Here is a 23,952-nt window from a genome sequence, read left to right on the forward strand (position 1 = left end):
AACATTTTTCTGAAAGCAATTTTAATAAAAATACTTCTAAATATGAGTTTCAACTCAGAAATAGGCTATGCCACATTTAAAAACTAATTGCAATTTGTTTTTAAGAGCGTATCTTAAAAACACCAATTGCAATTATTATTTTTAACAGATGGTAAGTTTAAAAATATTGGGGGCACTAGAAAAGTTTTGATTTTCAATATGGGCCAGTGGGTGAAAATTTTGAGAAACAATGGTTTAAAAGAACATTACTACAAGATTACTATAACATATAAAAGAAGCATCATGAATATTTTCACTGTACAACTAGGCTAGCCAGGGGTTTGTTAAGACCTTCATCATTTGGCCACTAGCATTTTACTTTATAATCTTCAATTTCCAGGATCTTACTCTGCACAATGTTGTGGAATAATCCAATGGTAAGGAGTTGTAGTAGGGTCATCATCTTACCCAAACCTCCCTCCCACTGCTGAGTTGGTTATAATTTAGTAACAAAAAGAATGATCTACTATAAAAGATATGAGAAGATATAATGTTAAGAATTAATTAACATGTAATACTAATTAAACACACAGATCAAAAGATAAGTAGAATTTTGGAGAAGTTTTTAAACATAACTTGGAACAAATAAAAATACATTTTGAATTGTTTTGTAAAAGAGGAAAATTAAAATTTGTTTTAAATAAATTTAACAAAATTACTTCCCTTGCAGAAAAACTGATTCATTAACTTCTTCCATTTTCCTTAAAAATCTGAATTCTAGTTTTAATTCTCTAAATACATTTGTTTTACATTTACTTTTAATTGAGTCCATATTAGGTCTAAAGTTTGACTACCAGTATCATATTAATGAAAGAAACTCTTCCTTCCAAAATGCCTTATGCAGCTAATTATTATTTCATTCCTATTTACCCCATGAAGGTGCCAATAATTAGCTACACATGACTTGGGAGAAAAATTACATTAATCTGAAACTCAATTATTAATAATTTTAGTTTTATATCATGCTGTTTAATGAATAAATCCACTATGCATTTCACAACAGCATTATTACAATTTTGAGTTTATAAACAAACGTTTTTGAGGCTTACATTATCATTAGTGTGAGGAAGTAAATGTTTAAGTAAACCATTTGAATAGATAGCTCTAGAATGGGTAAATCATTACTTTTATTCAACAGCAATGTACCAGTATGCCTTAACACTGAAAATAATTAACATGGAAATTAGAACTAACAAGCATGAATAACAAAACGTAACTTTGTTTACGAGCTCAAAAAATATTATAACAGTAGAAAGGTTTCAGATTATACACAAAAGTTAGGTCTAAATTCTAAACCGTAACAGTTACTCCTAGTTTTAACACAATTAGTATAAAGTACAACTGTAAATAATTAATGGAAAACGAATTCAGAAACTCACATTCATATTATGTACAACTAAGAAAATTAACCATATGATCATTACTTACTTTTAGTAAAGGACCACGGCGCAAAATAGTATTTCATTATTCGCAAAAACCAATCAGTAGAACTATCAAATTATTTCTCTTAGTACGCATTCATGTTAGAACTGGAATAACAAATTAATCTACATCATTAAACTGAGTAAACGGCCGTTAACGGTACGGTTGGAAAGGACCCTAATAATACACAACCACGCCATGTGACGTACTTAACAGGTTCTCGCGTCGTTTACGAGAAGTAGAAAACAAATTTATCTTCCGACATTTCTGATGCGTTTTTTAAAATCTACGCGGGAAACAAGTCAAGTGAAAGTTATAAATTGATTAAAAACAATATTATTCTGGAGCTTATCAATACCTAATAAAGAAGATAGATTAACTTAAAATACTATACTTATTATTTATTCACACGAATTCATAATCTTTTTTTATACACATACACTTGTAATTTTTTTTATCCACAATCTCAGTTTAGATTATTATTATCATCTTAGAATATTCTCTGTTCATTTACATAAATACAACGGTAAATAATTCATGTAAAACGGATTCAAAAACCCACACTCATATATTATGTACAATTAAGAAAATTAACTATATGTAATTACTTACTTTTTTAGTAGAGGACAATAGCATCATTTCATTATTCGCGGAATCCAATCGGTAGAACTATCAAAATAATTCTCTTAATAAGTATTCAAGTAAGATTATCTGGACTAAAAAATTAATCTACATCGTTAAATTGAATAACAGCCGTTAAAAGTACCACTAGAAAGGACGCGAACAGTACCCAACAACGTCGGGTGATGTATTAACGCGTTCTCACGTCGCTTATGAGGTGTAAAAAACCTTAATCTGCCGACATTTTTGATGGGCATTTAAAATCTACGCGGGAAACAGATCAGGTGAAAGTTATAAATGTATTAATAACAATATTGTTCTGGAACTTATCAAAACGTAATAAAGAAGATAGATTAAATTAAATTACTATACTTACATTATTTATTCACACGAATTCATTATCTTTTCTTTTTTTTATCCACAATCACAGTTTAGATTACTATTACACTGATAAACATAATTTTTGTTTCCTAATGTTTGATACATGATTTTAATCTGTTTTTTGATGCTGAAAATGAATATTAACTCAGAATCTATCACCCACCATTTTTTTTTTTTTTTAATTTTAATTAAAGGATTCTTTTTCATTTTTCAACAAATAGTTGTAAGCATAAATCAACAATACTAGACAAAGAATTAAATCATATCATAGTCACACATTACAACATTTATACCTATGGTTTGGTGTGAACCAAACAAACTATTACTTTTGTTTAACAAGTGTGGAATTTCTAAAAAATCTAAACTAATAGATAAATCTAAACTTTGCGATCATTTGGAATAGTACCTGATTGTTTACGTTTACAATAAGTAACAAAATGTTAAATAATTGTTAATCATCGAATTTATCGACATCTTATTCTACTACTTAATAATTGTACGCTGATTTTGAAATGTAAAATATAATTAAAAATTAAAATGTTTTTATTTAAAGTTGCATATTTTGAAATATTTCATGCTTATTTTAAGCATATTTCATGCTTTTTACGTTGCATGTAATCCGGTATAATTTTTCAATAACTGTGCTATTTAAGTGAGCAAATCTTACACAATTAAATTTTATCTGTAAGCCCCAAAACACATTTTTTATGTTTAATCACAAACTACAGCGAAACGAGAGCCAAATAACTTTTTTTTACTCGTTAATATTATTTATATCTTTCTTTCTTTTTCCTGTTTAGCCTCTTGGTAACTACCGTTTAGATAATTCTTCAGAGGATGAATGAAGATGATATGTATGGGTGTAAATGAAGTGTAGTCTTGTACAGTCTCAGTTCGACCGTTCCTAAGATGTGTGGTTAATTGAAACCCAACCACCAAAGAACACCGGTATCCACGATGTAGTATTCAAATCCGTGTAAAAATAACCGGCTTTACTAGGACTTGAACGCTGGAACTCTCGACTTCTATATTAACGGTGAATTATTTGGTTTAAATTTTCAATCAAACAGTATATATTATCGTAAAATATTTTCAATAATAATAATAATAATAATGTTTAAAATGGTATTTTTGGTTTAATAAATAAGTTTTACAACTAAAAAAGGAATTTCTAACAGACAGTTGGGATTCGGTTCGCTTTAATCGATCAGAATCGTACCATCTGAAATAATTTCAATGATTTCCCGAGAAAAAAATTATAGATACGGAGTAACCAGGTGTACTTAACTAAGTTGATTTCCAAGGTGTTAACTGTTATAATAATAAACAAATTATTTATTTAAATACATTCTGGCGGTCAAATCAGTATATAAAAGTTATATATCATAAACATACGTAACTCAAAGCGTTATTTAAGATAAAATAAAAATACGGCCGACGGTACACGAATGACTTATGGAGAGGGCTTCTAAACAGAAGCCAACAGATAAATTAATATTTCACCACATCTGTTTATGGAATATTCGATCACCTTGAAATTATAATCAAAACTCTTCAGTTCGTACCAGCCTGTATGGGTGTGCGGGTGTGTGGGTGTGTGCGTAAAAAATTAATTTATCTAATGGTTGAAAGTGATCTGATACGACACGAGTCACAAGTCGCTTCTGAAAACAACTTAAGAATAACAAATTCTCATGTCAGGCTTACAAGGAAAAGTGAAGACTGGAAATAAATGGTTTCCCAAAATGCAGATAATATTGTGCGTGTAAGAACTTCATATAGTGAGCATTATTACTCTCAGAGAAAGTAATTCTGACCGTTAATTTTACTATCTGAGGTATTTTAGATGTATTATAACAACAATAAAGTCTGGAGCAGATAGAATTATAACAGCAAATTAATGTGGCCGTTGTAAAACAAGATGTTATCTTGGTGTTTTCAACCGATTTTATCTATTTATTTAAAACATGCCACCAGGCTAGGATATGTTGTTAATGAAACTCTACAACAGAATAATGCTGAAGACAGTTTTGAGGAGTAGCCGAAGATAAAATGTAACCGATTCAGTAAAATAACATCAGAGTGTTAATATTTTATATTCATAGAAATATACATTTTTGTAATTTTTTCTAGTGAATAGATATTGAGGTCAAAAAAACACGTCCATACTCATACTCTCTCTTCCTCTCCCTCTATATATCTCTCTTTCACATAGACAAGCACGATTTGTAGAAGCAGATAATAAAAAAGATTCTATTAGATAATAATTTAAGTAAAAATTTAATTGTAGGCTGTACTTAAGAATTTATATTTATACGAACAACGACCACGCTATGCTCCTAAAAAAGTTAATATAATTACAATTCCGCTCCGATCACCGCGATACAAAAAAACTTAAATGATACAATTATACTCAGTAATTTTATTAATCCGACTATCAATTATCCAGACTTCCGCATTCATTTATCCGTAAAATATGCACATATTTTTTATTGTAAAATTTACTTTTATGAATTATTAATAGTATCAAAAAAAAACTTCCTTTGTTGGAAAATAGAAAAGTAAATATATTCAAAATAAACATATTCATTAATTAGTATCTATCAAAATCTCGATTATCCGTACCTCCATTCTCAAAAGCTTACCAGTAAGCAATTTGGAAATATATAATTAAAGATACTAAATAATCTGCTGAACCGAATGGTAGATAACGAGTTTTGACACTAGCACCGCACCTAATCATTCTTCTCGGACTCCGTTACTGAAGAAGAGACACTAATTACAATTGAATTGTTGCGAGTATCATTAAGGAGGGTAAAATATATTTACGGATTCTAACCAGGTACTTTCGGATTGGACAATAAATGTTCTACTACTGAGCTATCTTCACCAAACTTTCTCTCTCTCTCTCTCTCTAGAGGGCTATAGTCCCGAACGAAGTGGTCGGGCGATTATGTTCATTAGTTTATTTGTCAGTACATAGAGATATTACTGTTAATCCTAATGAAGTTTTAGATATTATGGCGAGAAATAAAAATCGACGATTAGCTTTATAATAATTCATAATTTTTATTGGAGTGTAAATGTACGAGTGTGTAGTATAATGTGAATTATGAAAAAAATTATATAATAACATTATGATTCTTATTTGCGTAGTAAATTATGTATTAAATCTAAGCATATGTTTCGCGTTTCTCAAGTGCAAGAAAGTATAAAAAACCGTTTCAATATAAAATAATTTTCATTATTATCATTATTATTATTATTATTATTATTATTATTTTATGATCTCATCAGCACCCGACACAATATATAATGTTAAATTATATAAACTTTAAAATACGTATAATATAAAAGATTAATACAATGTTGACTCTTGTGTTTATAAAAATAATCAGTTTTAAAATAAAAAAGTTGCTGAAAGGTGCCGAATCCCAGACCGCCTTTGTATTTTGAATATGCTAAAATATTAATTTCATAATAAAAAAAATTAAAAATAATTTAACGTTGATATGCTGTCGATTCAAATTTGTTAATAGATGCATTTTGACGCGTCAGTAGAGTATTTGTTTTAGTAAACGCGGAAGACATAACAATTTTTATTCACCCGCTGTCTATCTGTATGTAACAACGGTTGTTAGGAAACCGAATTCTCTTCCACTTCGTCTACTACAACCTTTCAAGGTTAGACAGCTATGTATCTGGGAACGTCTGTTTGTAAGTCTGGCAACTCTGTACCAGCGGTTGCTAGGAAACCGAATCCTCCCTTCCCAACTTCCAATACATACAAACGTTCAAGGTTACACAGTTAGAACGTAAATGCATCACTTTTATAAAATTATAACTAACCAAAAATATAAAATTAAACCCTTTAATACTACAAACGTTTTCATCACCGATGTATTTATTTTTTTATATTGGTTGTGGCCATTATTTCGATTGAAATTATTGAAAAAAAATACTTGTAAGTCAAAAATTGAATTCAAGACTTTTTTAATGTATGTAAGTTTATGTAAAAAATATTTATTTGTATAAGAAACCAGTAGAGATTGTGATTATAATGTTTATAGTCGTTGACCATGATTATGTACAATGTAACTGAAAATTGATCCCTTTATGTTACAGAAATTTTTTTTTTTTTTTTTTTTTTTTTTTTTAAGTGACAAATTTCTGTCCAAAACGAGAATCAACTCAAATCTTCAATAAGCGGTTGCCGTAACATCTCGGCAACCGCTCGTCCGATTTTCACGATTCAAACGGCGTATGTATCGGCAGGTCGAGTGCTAAGTGTTTAACGCATCGCATACACTCTTGATCGACCGGATGTTGGTTATCCGGAAATTAAATCGTTTAGTCCTATGTTTTGATTGCACTCACCCACCGTAAAACGTACCGATCCGATCTTTCGATAAATACGCTCAAACCTGTGCGCTAGCGCAGCTGTAAATTATAAACTTATGAAGAGTAAAAAACAGAAAATAAAAAATATATAAAAGAAGTTTTTAAAAACCACTCTTATATTAAATGCCATAAAACGTTGAAAGAAAAAAAAATTAAAACATCGCTCTTAAATTAAACGCACTAAAAGTAAAAAATAATTTTACGACGGTATCTCAGAATGGATTTGACAACAAGCTTTGGTGGTGATATGTAAGATTACGTGAAAGTCACAGCTTCAAATTAAAAATTTGATGTCTGCCAATTTTTTTCTTATGCGTGATGAATGACCAAAAGAGTGGGGGGCACACACGCATAAGAAAAAATTGGCAAAAACATCAAATTTTTAATTTGAAGCTACGACTTTCACATAATCTTAAATATCACAATAAAAGTTTGTTGTCAAATCCATTCTGAGATACCGTCCTAAAATTATTTTTTACTTTTAGTGAGTTTAATTTAAGAGCGATGTTTTAAATTTTTTTTTCATATTGTTTATTTATTTGTGTCATTGTTTTTCTTCACAAAATAATGAACTATAACCAAAAATCCAAACTCTCGGTCGAATACATTAATGGGCAAAAACGGACCATGGGGTTGGAAATGGGGTGTTTTTTTCGAAATAAACATTATATCGTTATAACTTTCTTATTAAGTAAAATATCGAATTTGTTTAAAGTTCCTACTATTCTTTGGATAAGGGCCTAAAACTTATATAAGTAATTTTTTTTGATATCACCAACTATTAGCCCAGAGGGTGGAAAAATGGGGTTTTGAAGACAAAAAAAATCATACCTCCCTTAATAGGCACAGTATCGAATCGGTTTAAAGTGGTCATTAGTTCTCTAAAAATTACCTAAAACGTTTGTCTTAAACAATTTTTGATATGACCAACCCTTACGGCAAGGAAATTGTAGGAAGATGGGCTTGTCGTATGCTAAACATGTGAAACTTTTTTCACTTGCAACCATTGTCGTATTGAGTAAATTTGAAGTTTTTCTTTAATTTAAGATGGAAATATTTTTTATCTCCTACTTAGCACCGGTGAGATCTAACTCCGCCTTCCGGCGTGCGAAGGGGTTTTTTTTTTTTATAATACTTTTCGAGACAACAATTTATACCCCCCTTAATAGGCATAGTATCGAATCGGTTTAAAGTGGTCGTTAGTCCTCTAAAAATTACCTAAAACTTTTGTCTGTAACAAGTTTTGATATGACCAACCCTTACGGCAAGGGATGACCAAAATATTGCTGGAATTGTAAGATGGGCTCGTCGTATGCTAAACATGTGAAACTTTTATCAGTCATATTCAATACCTGCATTCAATACGGTGTTACTTTCAATATAATTTATTATAAATTTATTTTTTATAACATTCTAACTTCCTGGAACGATGGCCGGTAGTTTCATGCGTCTAGGTCCAACCGTACTCGAGATACGTCCTTTTCTCAAATATTTTTTGTATTTGATGATGAAATAAAATACAGATAAGTATTTATTATCTAGTAACCGTTCAGTTAACAGTTCTGATCGCTTTTAAATTTATAACGATTTTGGAAAATAAATCGGGCATCATTACTTTCAGCGAAATCGGGAAGATATGTGATAAAAGGTTTTAATTTTTTTTTATTGTTGAGATAGCTAATGAACTTTATCTTATATATATTATACATAAGAAACGGGTAATATCTTATACTAAATGATTTCTAAAAAAGAGCGTATCTCAAAAAACGGCGCGTCTAGACGATTTTTAACGCAATTTTGAAAGCCTTGTTCGAAAGGGTACTTTCCAAGTTCCTGGAACGATAGCCAGTAGTTTCATGCGTCTAGGTCCAACCGTTCTCGAGATACCACCGCAAGCGAAATTCGCATATGTCAATTCACCTCGTGTAAATGAATGAAAGGTATTTTCATGCGACTTTTTAAATTTATAAATTTTCTCACGATCGGCATAAGTATTTTGTGTAGATATTCCCGTAGTAGATTCGTTTATAATTGTACCTACCAGTTATAAAATGGTGAGGGAGAATAAGGCTATTTTTCTTGATTATGATAAATCTAACTGCTATGATAAATCTAACAGAAAAATTATTATTAAAATATTGAAAAAAATATAGTTTGTGGAACCAGGACTCAAATTTAAGCAAGAGCTTATTTATAACAAAGGTATTCGTTGCGTAATTTCACAGCCTATGGTATCTAATGACGTAATGCTCTAGCATTTCACTTAATTACTTTTTATCTTCCTCATTCATAGATTTGTAGGGTATGAAAAATACCAAATCTTGTTGGGATTAAACCCAGAACTTTCCATTGACTCTACCACTCTTTCCGTCGTATATGTTTCCTCAGCTTCCTTTAGGAAATATTATTCTGTTTTATATTTGCGCTAGGTATAGGCCGACATTTCTTCATTATATTTTATTCAACTACTAACTCGTAACAAAAATAAAACTAATTAGCCAACCCGTTAATTTAAATTGTAATCGATCCCTTGACTGTTCCGTTCACAAAAACTTTTTTTTCTGCATTTACAACCTCAGGCTGCTCTTCATAAAAATATAGGTTATAGGAAAGTAATTTGGAAGTCGTAAAATAATTATAGGCATTTTACTAAAAATGAATTGAACTTGCAAAATTATTTTATGGAGCCTGATGCATATGATTTTTTTGGCATCTTATAAAATTATCTTTTATAAGTTTTTTTATTATTTTCATTTCTTAGAAATTAAAAAATAATAAATTGTACTTAGGTTGTTTTATTTTTTGTCATATTTATCCGCGATATGATTAGGCGTAATGTGCCTCGGAGTTGAACAATGAGCAGCGCCCGTGCGAAGTTAGATACTATAACTAATTTTACTACATTGCATCTTGAGTGAAAAATAATATTACTGTCTCTTTTATCTCGTACCTAGTGTGGAAACGCACGCGCGGCTAAGGAGAATTTCAAACCTTTTTATTTCCTTGTACAAAGTAAAGGAAGTACTGTTACCGCAAAAATTTGGGTTTTCCGATTTCAACGGAAATATCCATTTTAACCATCCTTGAATCCATTTTCACTAGTTTGTATGTATGTATGTATACATATAACTCAAAAACGATTAAACGTGGAACAATGAAATTTTGGATTTAGGACAGTTAAAACATCTAGTTGTGCACCTCTCCTTTGGATTGCAATCGACTGGACCAAGTGTCCAAAAAAGCCCAAAATCCAAAACATTTGGATTCTGGACGTTTTCTTATATGCAGTAATAAGCCCTCGTTGAGAGTTTTTCAACAAAATATCATAAGTGGTACTTATTTTCATCAGTTCTAAAGTTATAGCCAAATAAAATTTTAATTTATGAAATATTTGGATTTTACAAGGGGAAGGCACATCAGATTTATTTTTATATATTTTTTTTTTTTTTCAATTTAAATTTATTGATTTAGCAATAATTATTAACCTCTGATTGTAAAAAAAAATTACATTAAATAATTCAATAATAACAATAAAAAAAAAAATATATATATATATATATATATGAAAAAATCATTAGTTATTAATGAAGTAAAATTTTACGTACTTTTCATTTTAAAATAATGTGTATATGTATTTAATAAGCGTACAAGGAAGTAAAATAAAATTTTATCTACTTTTGATTAAAAAAAAAAAAAAAAATTAATTTTGTAGGCTAACACGGAAGTCATAAGGGCCTACGTCAATTTTTTTTAAAATGAGACATCCATATTGTGAAAATTAACGGCTACTTACGGGCGATTTATCAGTCATAAAAATTAACGTTTAAAATTTATGTTTTAATACTGGTCTCGTTCGTCACCCGTGTTTTATTTCTATCGGAATAATTTCGTTATAATTACATTATTAAAATCAAAGGTGTTTAAAATTTAAATAAACAGATTTAAAGAAATAGAAATTAAAGATTGTTAACGATTCAGAAAATTGTTAAATTGTTGCGGAAATTCTCCTGATTCAGTCTTTTCTAATCTTACACACATTAGTGTTAATATTGTTTATGGTGAAAGTTTTCACAGCGATAAATATAATAAACCTTTAGATATAATGTTACTTAAAATTTTGAATTCTAATCTTATATCTGATCAATACACACCAGATTATAAAAATAAAAATTTTCTAAGATTCAACATCTAATGAATGAAAGTTTGATTCTAAATAATATTTATTTACTTTTAATGTCGCCACATAAGCTTGAAGCTTGTGTGTAGAACATGAAAATATAATTTTGTAACATAAGAAAAATGCCATGCCTGACTGGAATTTGATATTGATCATGATATAGAAATTTTTGCTGAGTAATTGCAATGAAAAAGAAGGCGCTTATGTTTAAACTATTGCACCACAGTAAAAAAAAAAAAAACTGCAATTATTTTTGCGCTAACTAGATTCAACCGGTTTTAGTTACTGTCATTTGTTTAAAAATTACGGGCATGAAAAGCACATTTTTTGCAATTTTTTTTTGAGGCCATCAACTTTGAATTGCTCTACAATCCAATAAAAATTTTATACTTTTGGAAATAGATTAAACGATTATTTCTCAATAATTTTAATTAAGATTTAGCCTACAAGTATTACTATTTAAGCCTACAAGGTTGTTCAAGTAAAAACATCACATTTTGGTTAACATTAGGTATAGTAAAAAATAAATTTCCATTAATAGCAGGCATTCATTTTGTAGAATTTTTATTTGTAGAGTTGAATTAATAAACATTCGCGTTTTATGGTGAGGATCACAATAATCGATTTAAAATTAGAAACAATCTCAGTGAGCAGTTGTCTCAATGCTGATTACAGTATATTAATATTATGTCATTGTATATTAGTATAAATTAATTGCAATGCCAGTGTTAAGTCTGATGAGTTCATTAAGCCCTTAGTGTGGTATCTAACAAAGTATACGATATTTTATTTCCATATGTTCAGTTCATACTGGTTTGTTAGCAAGATTATTTAACGGTGCCACATTGCATTAGACAGTTTAGAATAGTACATTAATTTACATTTTTTTATCGGGTTATAAATAGTTTTTCTGTAACTATCTTAAGTTTCATATGAATGAGATGGAAACACCTTCGTTTCCCGATCAACATGGCTGAACAATTAAGGGTGGTTCCAGAATGTAATCTACAATGAATATAAATTTCTTCAAAAGCTATTTGACTTTGAATTTCGGCATGATTTACTTTGATGAAGTACATGAAGTCTCCGCTAAAACATGCGGCATTAGTTGGAGGTCGGCACAAAGGATATGTAGAACAGCTAAGGAGTGTGATAGTAATGACAGTTGGGTTCAATTTGAAATACCAAGGAAAAATAGGACATGGAATGTAAATCTGTTACTGGACGATTTCAATTATCATGTATTGCACACAAACATATATCAGTACTACCCGTACAGTTCAGAATGATCCCTACTATTAAGAAGTTCAAAGAAGAAATACGAAAAAAACTGGATGTAAATCCATCATCTATGACTGTTCATCATATTGTAAAAAAAATTGGTTTTTGTTATAAAAAATTGAAGATGGTTGACGTTTCCTGGTGGAAAAACTTGATATTGCATTAAAAAGAATTAAATTTTAAACACATTTCACAAATTAAAAGCGTCACCTGATGATCAATGTATATTTTACACAGATGAGACGTGGATTAATGAAAATCATTCTCATAAATATATATATGGCAAGATTCAAAGCAAAATAAGATATTAAAAATAAATACTCATCAGAAAGGCAGTTGCTTAATATGTCATGCAGGTTTGGCTGAAACAGGGTTCATTAAAGAAATATTCACAGTAAATTCTTCACAGATTATCATTCAGAAATGAATAGGGACAGTTTTAAAAATTGGTTTACAAATCGGCATTTTGAATTACTTACAAGAAGGGAGTGTAATAATAATAATAGATAACACACAGAACTCCTTTTGTGGTAAATAAAGTTACCACCAACAGCTGGAGAAAAGCTGAAATCCAAACAGTAGCTTCACGAAAAGATGGTTGCTTGCAACCAATTTTATACATTTAAAAAAATTTATAATAAACTGTTGATAGAATATACAAACTGGTGTGTAATATTTATGAAAAAGGGGAATTTCCGTCAGACTTCAAAAAAAGTGTTATAGTCATGATACCAAAGAAAGCAGGGGCAGATAAATGTGAAGAATACAGAACAATTAGTTTAACTAGTCACGCATCAAAAATCTTAACTAGGATTCTATACAGAAGAATTGAGAGGAGAGTGGAAGAAGTGTTAGGAGAAGAACAATTTGGTTTCAGGAAAAGTATAGGGACAAGGGAAGCAATTTTAGGCCTCAGATTAATAGTAGAAGGAAGATTAAAGAAAAACATACCAACATACTTGGCGTTTATAGACCTAGAAAAGGCATTCGATAACGTAGACTGGAATAAAATGTTCAGCATTTAAAAAAAATTAGGGTTCAAATACAGAGATAGAAGAACAATTGCTATTATGTACAGGAACCAAACAGCAACAGTAATAATTGAAGAACATAAGAAAGAAGCCGTAATAAGAAAGGGAGTCCGACAAGGATGTTCCCTATCTCCGTTACTTTTTAATCTTTACATGGAACTAGCAGTTAATGATGTTAAAGAACAATTTAGATTTGGAGTAACAGTACAAGGGGAAAAGATAAAGATGCTACGATTTGCTGATGATATAGTAATTCTAGCCGAGAGTAAAAAGGATTTAGAAGAAACAATGAACGGCATAGATGAAGTCCTACGCAAGAACTATCGCGTGAAAATAAACAAGAACAAAACAAAAGTAATGAAATAGTAGAAATAACAAAGATGGACCGCTGAATGTGAAAACAGGAGGACAAAAGATTATGAAGGTAGAAGAATTTTGTTATTTGGGAAGTAAAATTACTAAAGATGGACGAAGCAGGAGCGATATAAAATGCCGAATAGCACAAGCTAAACGAGCCTTCAGTAAGAAATATAATTTGTTTACATCAAAAATTAATGTAAATGTCAGGAAAAGATTTTTGAAAGTATATGTTTGGAGTGTCGCTTTATATGGAAGTGAAACTTGGACGATCGGAGTATCTGAGAAGAAAAGATTAGAAGCTTTTGAAATGTGGTGCTATAGGAGAATGTTAAAAATCAGATGGGTGGATAAAGTGGCAAATGAAGAGGTATTGCGGCAAATAGATGAAGAAAGAAGCATTTGAGATTTAATATTAGAGGGTCAGGTAAAAAAAAATTGTGCAGGCAGGCAACATTTGGAATATGTAAAAAAAGTTGTTAGGGATGTAGGATTTATTAGGGGCTATACTGAAATGAAACAACTAGTGTCAAAAAGGGAATCTTGGAGAGCTGCATCAAACCAGTCAAATGACTGAAGACAAAGAAAAAAAAATTATTTCTAACTATAAATTTAATGTAGCATACTAAATGTTAATAAACAAGAACTAATTATAAAGGAAGGAAGGAATTATTATTTATGTACAATGTTCATATGTTTAATGTGTTTCAAATATTATTTATAATTGTAATTTTTATGAGATGCTATTTAATTTCTGAGGCTTTTTAATAGAATCAATTAGTTTGCAATATTACAATGTTTTTTGTTCCTTTGTTAAGTGTCAAAACAAATGGTTTTTTTTTGTAACCAATTCCAGTTTATTTTAGAGAGTTTTACAAGCCACAATAAGTGAGTGGGCAGCTTTCAGTTATTAACAACACATTAGATGGAAAATAGACACGTGAGTTTTTCCTTTATATTTTTTGATAATCGGTATAAGGTTATCAAGCGATGTGGTGTTTTTTTTTTCTACCTTTAGTTGGCAGCCTATTGAATATTTACTGAAGTCTGAAGAAAAGAAAATTAAAAACTTAAAGTCACTTTGAAAGTATTGTACTGATATGTTTAGTGTGTGATCATCTTTTTCAAGTTGTTAATCGAACAATTTTCTAAGGCCAAGAAAAGAATTATTCTTTCTCTAGACAGAAATTTTTTTATAGTAACTATTCCATCAGTGCCCACGAAGTATGGTTGAAATTGAAAGAAATCTGATATTCCTATTGACTGGTACAATGAACTTCAAATGAAATGACACTCTTAGGCAAAACAATATATGAGGATGATGTGTGCATGGCTTTTACAAGTATTGCCACAAGAATTTTACCCATTTACATCAGGTGGTATGACTTGCCAAAAGAAGATAAGACATGATCTAAATTGCAGAACGACTTTTTTAAGTTATGAATTGAGGTTAAATGGACCTCTTTAATATCTTGGACATCTTTAACTCAAGGTCAATTCTCAACCCAAGAAGCGTGCTTCTAGATCTAATTCTACAAAGGGGAGTCGTGCTACGGCTAATCACAATGATATGAAAAATTTTCTTGTAGAAAATTAGGCAATTTCTAAAAACCATTCACTGGGACTTATTTGTTGTAAATGCAAGTTAAAGGGCTGTAAGTCAATGAATGTTCACCTAATAAGAAACACTGTGCTATAAATGAATCAGGCTTGGAAAAATTAACAATCCGGAGCAGCTGAGAGAGAAAACGTAATAGTTTGTGAGGTGGCAAGATCCTGTTTGTATTCTGCACTCCACTTACCCAAATCTCTTAGGAGTGAAGTGTGAAGCAGTCCTTTCTTCTACATATACATGAAATAGAACAGCACCAACAAAAGTGAAAGGAAAGGCTACTTGAATTCTGGGCAAACAAAAAGGAAATCTGATGCAAAATCATTAAAGGTTGGATATGCAGACTGTGGTTATAGTTTATTTTCCAGACAAGTAAAAGTTTGTCTGCAGGGACATAACCTAAATTCAGGGAGCCTAAATTCAGACGGGATACATTACAAGAATCTAAAATTCATAATTTTTCTTACATACCAAGTAAAGACCTTACTGATATACCTAAGAAGCTATAATATGAGTTGATTCCTTTGGAAAAATCAACAGATGAAAATTTGATTCCCCTTGCATAAGCAATAGATAACAATGAGTACAGATACCATTTAATTAACCAGGGACAAAAAAACCTTCCAGGTATCAAGAGGAGGAATATTTTTTCTTCTCAATCTAACATCTTCAAATTATCAAGAGGCTATGCAGATTGACACAGCTTCTGAATGAAAGAAAGTGATGAAAAATAAATTCTCTTCATCAGAATCAAATGCGGCAGCTAGAGAAGAAGCCTCCAGATTGTGGAGTGGTAGATAATCAACAGGTATGTGCTTTCAAGACTGATTATGATGACAAAGTATAAAGTAAGAATAGTTGCCAAAAACTATAGACAACATACAGGGATTGATTATTTTAACAATTTCAGCCCTGTTTCCCATTGAAGACATTTAGGGCAATTTTAGCTTACTCATGATGTGAAGACTGCTTTCCTCAATGGACAACTAAACAAGAATGTGTTCATGCGATAACTTCCAAGAAATGAGATAAAGCACAAAAAGGGTACAAATTAATAAAAAAAATATGTATAGCCTTAAACAAGTTTCTAAGTGTTTGTATAAATGCCTAACACATTTCTTTATAGCAGTGTGGTCTAGAAGGCAAGACAGATCTTTGTACCACAGTACAACAAATTGTGGTGTTTTTTTCATGTTGATGACAGACAGTCTTATTACAGATCCTTCTTCAATGATCATGAGCCTAATCACAAATTTAAATTCTTTTTTGAATTAAAATCAAAGGTACAAAGGTATTTACGTATTAATGCCACCACAGCTACAGCTTTATTTAACAACAAAGTAGTCAATCGGATTTCAGTGGAAAATGAACTGTCTCTTTATTAATTTTAATAAATGGTTATTTATATTATAAATATAATTTAACCAAACTTAAGCTACGCTTGCTTCGCTCGCTAACCTTGACTAATAATTTTAACACAGTAAAATTTTGAGTGTTTATTTAATAAATTCAGTAATTATTGCAATTATTTATTATTTAAATAATCAAAACACTCCTGTTAATTAGTCAAGGTTAGCGAGCGTAGGTTAAGTCTGGTTAAATATATTTATAAAATAAATAAATATAAATAACCATTTATTAAAATTAATAAAGAGACTGTTCATTTTCCACCGAAATCCGACTGACTACTTTGTTTTTATATAAAGCTGTAGCTCCGGTGGCGTTAATACGTAAGTACCAAATCAAATGAAGTGGAAAATTACCTTGGGATAAAGATTACTGTTAATGAGAAAATTTATCAAGATGGACCAGTGCAAAAACAGATATGTTCAAAGATAATTCTACAAAAATATGAGTTCAGCGACTGTAAACCTTAATATTTCCAATTGAACTTTACTGGGAACTTGGAAACTCCTCTAATCTCCAATGGTGAACATTACAGGGAAATAGTTGGAAGCTTAAATTATTTAGCTTCAGGCAAAACACCAAACCTAAGTTTTGCCTTGATTATTGGATCTGGAGCACAGATTCAACCAATGAAAGGCCACTTTTAGTTTGGTAAAATGAGATTTCTGATATTTTTAATTGTTTCTGAAGATTGTATTAGTTAGTAAAACAACCGGTAGACAAGAGGCATACAGGAATGCCTTAAATACTGTGTGGTAGATTAGTTGTGTGGAAAACTAAATTGCAGAAATTTGTATCATTTTCTTCTATGGAAGCTGCATATGTTACTATAGTAGACAACCAAATAGTTGGTACACATTATGTCAATCCAAAGCAAACTCTCTTATTAGATAATCAGTGCCATTAAAAAATAATTAATATTTCACAATACATCAAAACTAGATGCCATTATGTGAGGAAGATGATGAAAGAAAAAAGCATTCTGAAAAACAGACAATATATTTACAAAAGAACTATTACCTGCTTAAAGGAATGAAAACACTCATGCGTATGAAAATTTAATAAAGACTTCTGAGAGTTTTAATAGGGAGTATTAATATTTTTGTACAACGTTCATATTTTATTCATAATTCTTATTTTTGTGAGAGTTAATTTCTAAGTCTTTTTAATAGAATCGAAGTTTGCGAAATTATTAAGTAGTTATATCTACTTAGTTGTGAAAATGGTTTTCTTCTTTTGTTCAGGGTCACATTAATTCTTTGTAACTTACGTCCGTTTATTTTAGCGAGTTCCACCCGACACTAATAAAAACGACTAACATTTGCTAGAAGTTCTCATGAAACACTTCTGTTTTCCATAAATTGTAACAATTAAAGCTTCAACAATTTATTACAAAACTGTTAACTATCAACTATTCTTTTTTATTAGTATTGGAAAATAAGCATTAAAATTAACAATAAACAGAAAGAAAATTACTAATTAAAAACTAATAATAATAAAACTACGTCCACCATTATTCTTTTTTTTTTAAATGTTGCTTATTGACACGATTTTACAACGAACTCGAATTTACACACAGGTTTAAAGCCCACACCACCAATTCATCAATACATAAAACTCAAACTTAAATTCTATAAATTTATATTAGAACGGTATAAAATACTTACTAAGATAAAAAAAGTGAACGCCAACAAAATAATAGTGCAACAAAAATTATTGTATATTTTCAATTCAATCAAAGAGGTGTGGCAATATTGCCTCAATATTTGTGCAACTAACGAATGCCATTTAATGGGCTTTTACATCGATTTTCTTTTTTCAAAATTCAAACACAATGTCTTCACATTACCTGTGATAATTTAGCCAACTATTCGCACACATCTATATATATATGTGCAGTACAATATTAAAGATGGTCTATTCATATAATTGATGAAGCCATACCCTTGACAAAAGTTTAACATTAGTTTCAAGCGTTCATTTAATTGTTGTCAGTAGAGTCTTTGAAAATGTTTTTGCAATACTTACCCAAAAATTCAAAATATATAACCTATTTTAATCAAAATTAATAAATGTGGACAATATAGTTTTGGACATTTGTGTTACACAGGAGGGTGCTTATGATCTACTGTACTATATATATATATATATATATATATATATATATATGTCACTGTTCTATTCTTTTGTTCTGTTATTGCTGTTTTATTTTCTTTCCAGATCATCATTGTTTAAATCATGGCTAGTAATTTAAGCAACGACCAACATAAGTTGATAATCAAACAATACTGGAAAACAGAGAATGCTGAACAGGTTCAACAGAAATGGGCAGAATTCGATACACCTCCTCCAAGCAGACTATATCAATTCACAAATGTGTGTTAAATTTGATAGAACTAGGTCCATCTGTAATATGCTGAAGAGTGACAGTCAGTGTTACTACCTAAGAAAATGAAATATTAGTTGCTCAGGCATTTACTCAAAGCCCAAAGAAAACCAAAAAGAGAAGAATTACTTCATGGATTAACAGTAGATGATCCAGATCACCGTTTACAATTCTGCAAAATACTTTTGAATAAAGAAAAACAAGATGATGGCATCATACGAAAAATTTGTTGTTCTGATGAAGTGAACTTTAAACCGTCAGGTGCTGTTAACAGGCATAACTACAACTACTACTCAACAGATAACCCCCATGTAATGATTGAAAAATAACCGACTCAAGCTGAGGTTACAATTTATGCATGCCTTTAATGTGAAGGAGTCATTGGTTTGTTTTTTCCATACAACTGTTACCCAAGACATTATCTTAACATGCTGAGGGACACTGTATTCAACAATTACAGCTACAGCAGGATAATGAACAGTTCTATTACCAGCAAGATGGAGCTCCTCCCTGCAATGCTTTAACAGTGAATTGGTTTCTTAACAACTAATTACCCAATAGGTGGATAGGTTGATGAGGGCCACTTAAATGGCTTTCACGATCACCAGAACTTATCCCAAAGGACTTTTTCTTTTGGGGTGATATCAAAATAAAGTATTTACAAGAAAACCATGACATGACATGTGTCAATTCATAAGAGAGAGATGCATGCCAAGAAATTGATAACAGTAATCTCTATGTCAAAGTGTGCTAGAGTATAGAAGCAAGATTACAGGAATGGGTAAATGCTAAACGCTGGCAATTTGAGTACTTAAGAGATTGCTGCACTTAATTCTATGTCTCAATTGAACTAATTAACTTCATTACAGTTTCTCTGTCATCCTTACTGTGACTTCATAAAGCTATTGTTTTTCATAATTAAACCTGCATACCTACTTTTGCACCCCTCTGTATATAGTTTTATAAAAAATTACACTAAAATTACGAGCAAGTTCCAAAAACTAAAAAAAACAATGATACCATGCACATAAGTAAATAAAAACTTTACGGTTGCTGGGAAGTAAACAAAAGATGCTTTTTGTTTAAGAGTGAATTTTAAAAGTAAATAAATATATAATCTTAAATTTGATCGCAACATAATATATATTATGTCAGTATAATATAAAATAAATCATAAATATTAAATATTAAAAAAAATTATAAGGTTAACAAATTAATGTTACAGTAAATATGCTAAATGTAAAAAATTACTACAAAATATACCGCACTTCAGATGTTACTATTGAAAATCATTTCTTGTTCATACTTATAAATATGCTGAACGGGATGCAGATTTGTTATTTTTTTGTAATTAATAGTAAAAATGTCTGAATAAAAGAAAATTAAATTCAAAAACTGGACGAGTGTACAGCATGACAAGAACACCATACTTAAAAATCTATATTTATAGGCAACTGTAAATAAATCACATTGTGAAAAAAATTATGAATCTGTATTCCTAAATTAATTTTTATCGGATATACGTATGCAAATCTAGTAGTGTCTATGGGTTCTGTTAATCTTTCACATAAAAACTACTCAACTGATTAAGCTGAAATTTTTTATGAACACATTTTTTTTATACTTGCAAAGAACATAGAACTCACCATATCAAATTAGATGCCATTTTAATGACTTGCATAACCGATTATGTTCTTTGATGAAATTCAATTTGAATATGGCCATATAGTTGGGTTAGATAAATTCAGAAAATGCTTGGAGTACTAAGACTGCATTTTCTACATAAAAGATCTCTTTGTCTTTTAATGGCTCAACCAACACAAGTACTTTACATTCTTAGTGCATATGCAACACGACTGGACATGAACCTGCCTCTGGTAACTTGACTGAAAAGCATAAAAAAAATATAGGTACTTATGCATTAATGCCACCGCAGCTACAGCTTTATTTAAAAACAAAGTAGTCAATCGGATTTCGGTGGAAAATGAACAGTCTCTTTATTAATTTTAATAAATTGTTATTTATGTTTATTTATTTTATAAATATACCATTTTACAAATATAACCAAACTTAACCTATGCTCGCTAACCTTGACTAATTAACACCGTAACTTTTTGAATATTTATTTAATAAATTCAGTAATTATTGCAATTATTTATTATTTAAATAATCAAAACACTCCTAATTAGTCAAGGTTAGCAAGCGAAGCGAGCGTAGGTTAAGTTTGGTTAAATTATATTTATAAAATAAATAAATATCAATAACCATTTGTTAAAATTAATAAAGAGACTGTTTTGAATCTATGTTAAACTCTATATCGGCCCATTTTCCACCGAAATCCGATATTTTATATATATATATATAAAATATCTTTCTAATTTAAAAAAAAATTTTAAACTAATAATTTATGAAATTTTTAAATGTATCTTCTGAACTGAAGGTTGCAAGTGTTACACCCAGCAACAAAAAGAGTACATTTTAAAAAATGTTATAAAAGAAAAATAATAATTAATAATCATATTTTAATAAAATATTTTAACTGTTGTATGTAAATTGAAATATCCCTCTAGCTACATGAAATAACAATATCATTATCCAGAAGGGTTCCCCAGATGTACAAGGAGATGTAGGCCCAACTTAAGGGACTGATTCAGGACATCCAAATATATAAAAATATTCATGAAAACAACTATCGCTCTCCATTTTCCTTCTTTTAATGACATTTGAATTTTGGCAATAAGAATTAATGTCTTGAGAAAAGATAAAAGATAATATTTAATGAAATTTATATGTATATACCCAACATCTCCAAATTTCTGTCCTATTTATTACTAATTAATAAACATTACTGAAGAAAGTGAAAAAATTAAAGAAATGAAGAGTAATTTACTTACTATAAGAAATTACATCGCAAAATGTAGTTGTTGAGAGCTAACATAAAAAAAGTAATGCAGGAAAAAGTTAAAAAGAGTAACACAGGAACGTTAAAAGGTAATAGAGGAAAGATATAATGATTAAAGAATTATTTTTTTATTTACTTACTACAGACTGTTTAATGTCTACTGATAAATAATTACCAGAAATGTAATTATAATATTAAAATGTAATATAAATACATTGAAACTGTTGAATCCATTACAATTAATAATTCCAAAGAAAACGAGAAGATATTTAACAAATAATTTATTAATATTGCATAAAGTTAGATAAACTATTAGTTGTATGAGACTTTACCATCAATACAGTAGTATTCAAAACCAAATCATGAATCAAAACCAAAAAAATAATTCTATAATATAAGGCATTACTCAAATTGTATTCATAATGGAATAATTGTTTTGTATCAAAATTATAATGATACAAGCAATAAATTAACAATTTGTTTTTCATACAAATATTTAGAAATACTGATATGTCACAATCAAGAAAATTACATTCATATAACTTTTCAGAACGTTGCCAACAATTATTTAAACCGGTTTCAATGTTTCTTAGGATCATGTGAATTAATAATTCTATTTGAGATTATACATCTCCAGAATACAAATAAAAATATTGGAAATTAATCTCTATAAATAATTAATTAATCTCTATAAAGCGTTTATTAAATGATTTTTACTTAAATAGATCTTACATTTCTTTATTTTCATTATGATATCATAATAACTTGGAAATAATTGTTTAATTCGCTCATTACTGTAAATACAAAATATTATCTGATTCTGATTTTAGTTTCATCTCATATTCAAATAATTTACAACAAAATTTAAAAAAAAAAAAAATTATCTACCACATTTATAGATTGAATCTCATTTAATTCAACATTACAATCATTAATAAAATCAGTATAACCCAATTTTACTTGAGTGTATCTATCTAACTCTTCAGGAAGAACTAAACGTAAATGTTTCATAAATGAACTAAAAAGGGGGCACTATTTTTTAACACTTTTTCACATGTTAGTTCTCAACTATTATTTCTTGCAGTAACATCAACATTACCTACAGATATAATTAACACATTGATAAGTTCTGAATAAACAGCGAAATGATTAAGTGTATTCCACTCAGAATCTTCCAATTTTACATAACAATTTTCTAAAACTGCTTTTATCAATTTAACTGTTTTCTTCTCATCTGAAATGTACATCAATATTTTTTGATGGACATCATCCAAATCGTTTATATCTGAGCTGCTACAAAATAATTTTTTTCAATATACATCTCCAGAATACAAGTAAAAATATTGGAAATCAGTGACTTCTCTATCTTTACTACATTCTTATGATCAAAGATAAGCAAAAAGGTAAGTATGACATGAAAATGAAATACTCTAGAAAAAATAAAACATGGTATTCACTCTTCTCAATATCTTTGTTATAACATAAAAGGTTAATACAATTTCAACACTCATACTATGATTTATAGCATAAATTAAAGGTGTTCCCACAAGAATTTCTAAATATTTATGAATACTTGCACCATCACCAAATAGTAAAAACTCAATTTCCTAATCATAAGTCTTTTTTAAAAAATGCATGGCATAAAGCTGTATGACAATCTTTATCAATAGAGTCTTTACCAAAGAGTGGAAGAAATGAGACAACTTAACTCCAAATGGGAAAAATATTATTCATGAGCCCTTAGTTGAACCCAAAAAAATATTTTTACCCTCACTCCATATCAAGCTAGGTCTAATGAAAATCAATGAAGGATAGTCCCAGATTTTTGTACATTATGCAGAAATTCTCGGATGTAAATGAAGGAAAAATTAAAGGAATATTTGTTGGTCCATAAATAGGAGAGTTGGTATATATACATAGTTGGATGATATATTT

At 29.6% G+C, this 23,952-nt stretch overlaps 1 protein-coding gene across 5 annotated transcripts in view; it reads right to left on the reverse strand.

The window, feature by feature from the left end:
* Positions 1 to 23,952, reverse strand: part of LOC142325511 (uncharacterized) — an 84,720-nt gene that overhangs the window by 59,776 nt on the left and 992 nt on the right. Inside the window, exon 2 of one of the 5 annotated variants that reach the window (XR_012756553.1) lies at positions 20,762 to 21,001. The exons of the other annotated variants lie outside the window; for them this stretch is intronic. The gene's annotated coding sequence lies outside the window, so the exon portion shown is untranslated. The remainder of the gene's footprint in view (positions 1 to 20,761; positions 21,002 to 23,952) is intronic. 5 annotated transcript variants of the gene reach the window in all.

The sequence above is a fragment of the Lycorma delicatula genome, chromosome 5 (genome assembly GCF_047948215.1).
Source record: "Lycorma delicatula isolate Av1 chromosome 5, ASM4794821v1, whole genome shotgun sequence".
In the NCBI taxonomy this organism is placed as follows: Eukaryota; Metazoa; Arthropoda; class Insecta; order Hemiptera; family Fulgoridae; genus Lycorma; species Lycorma delicatula.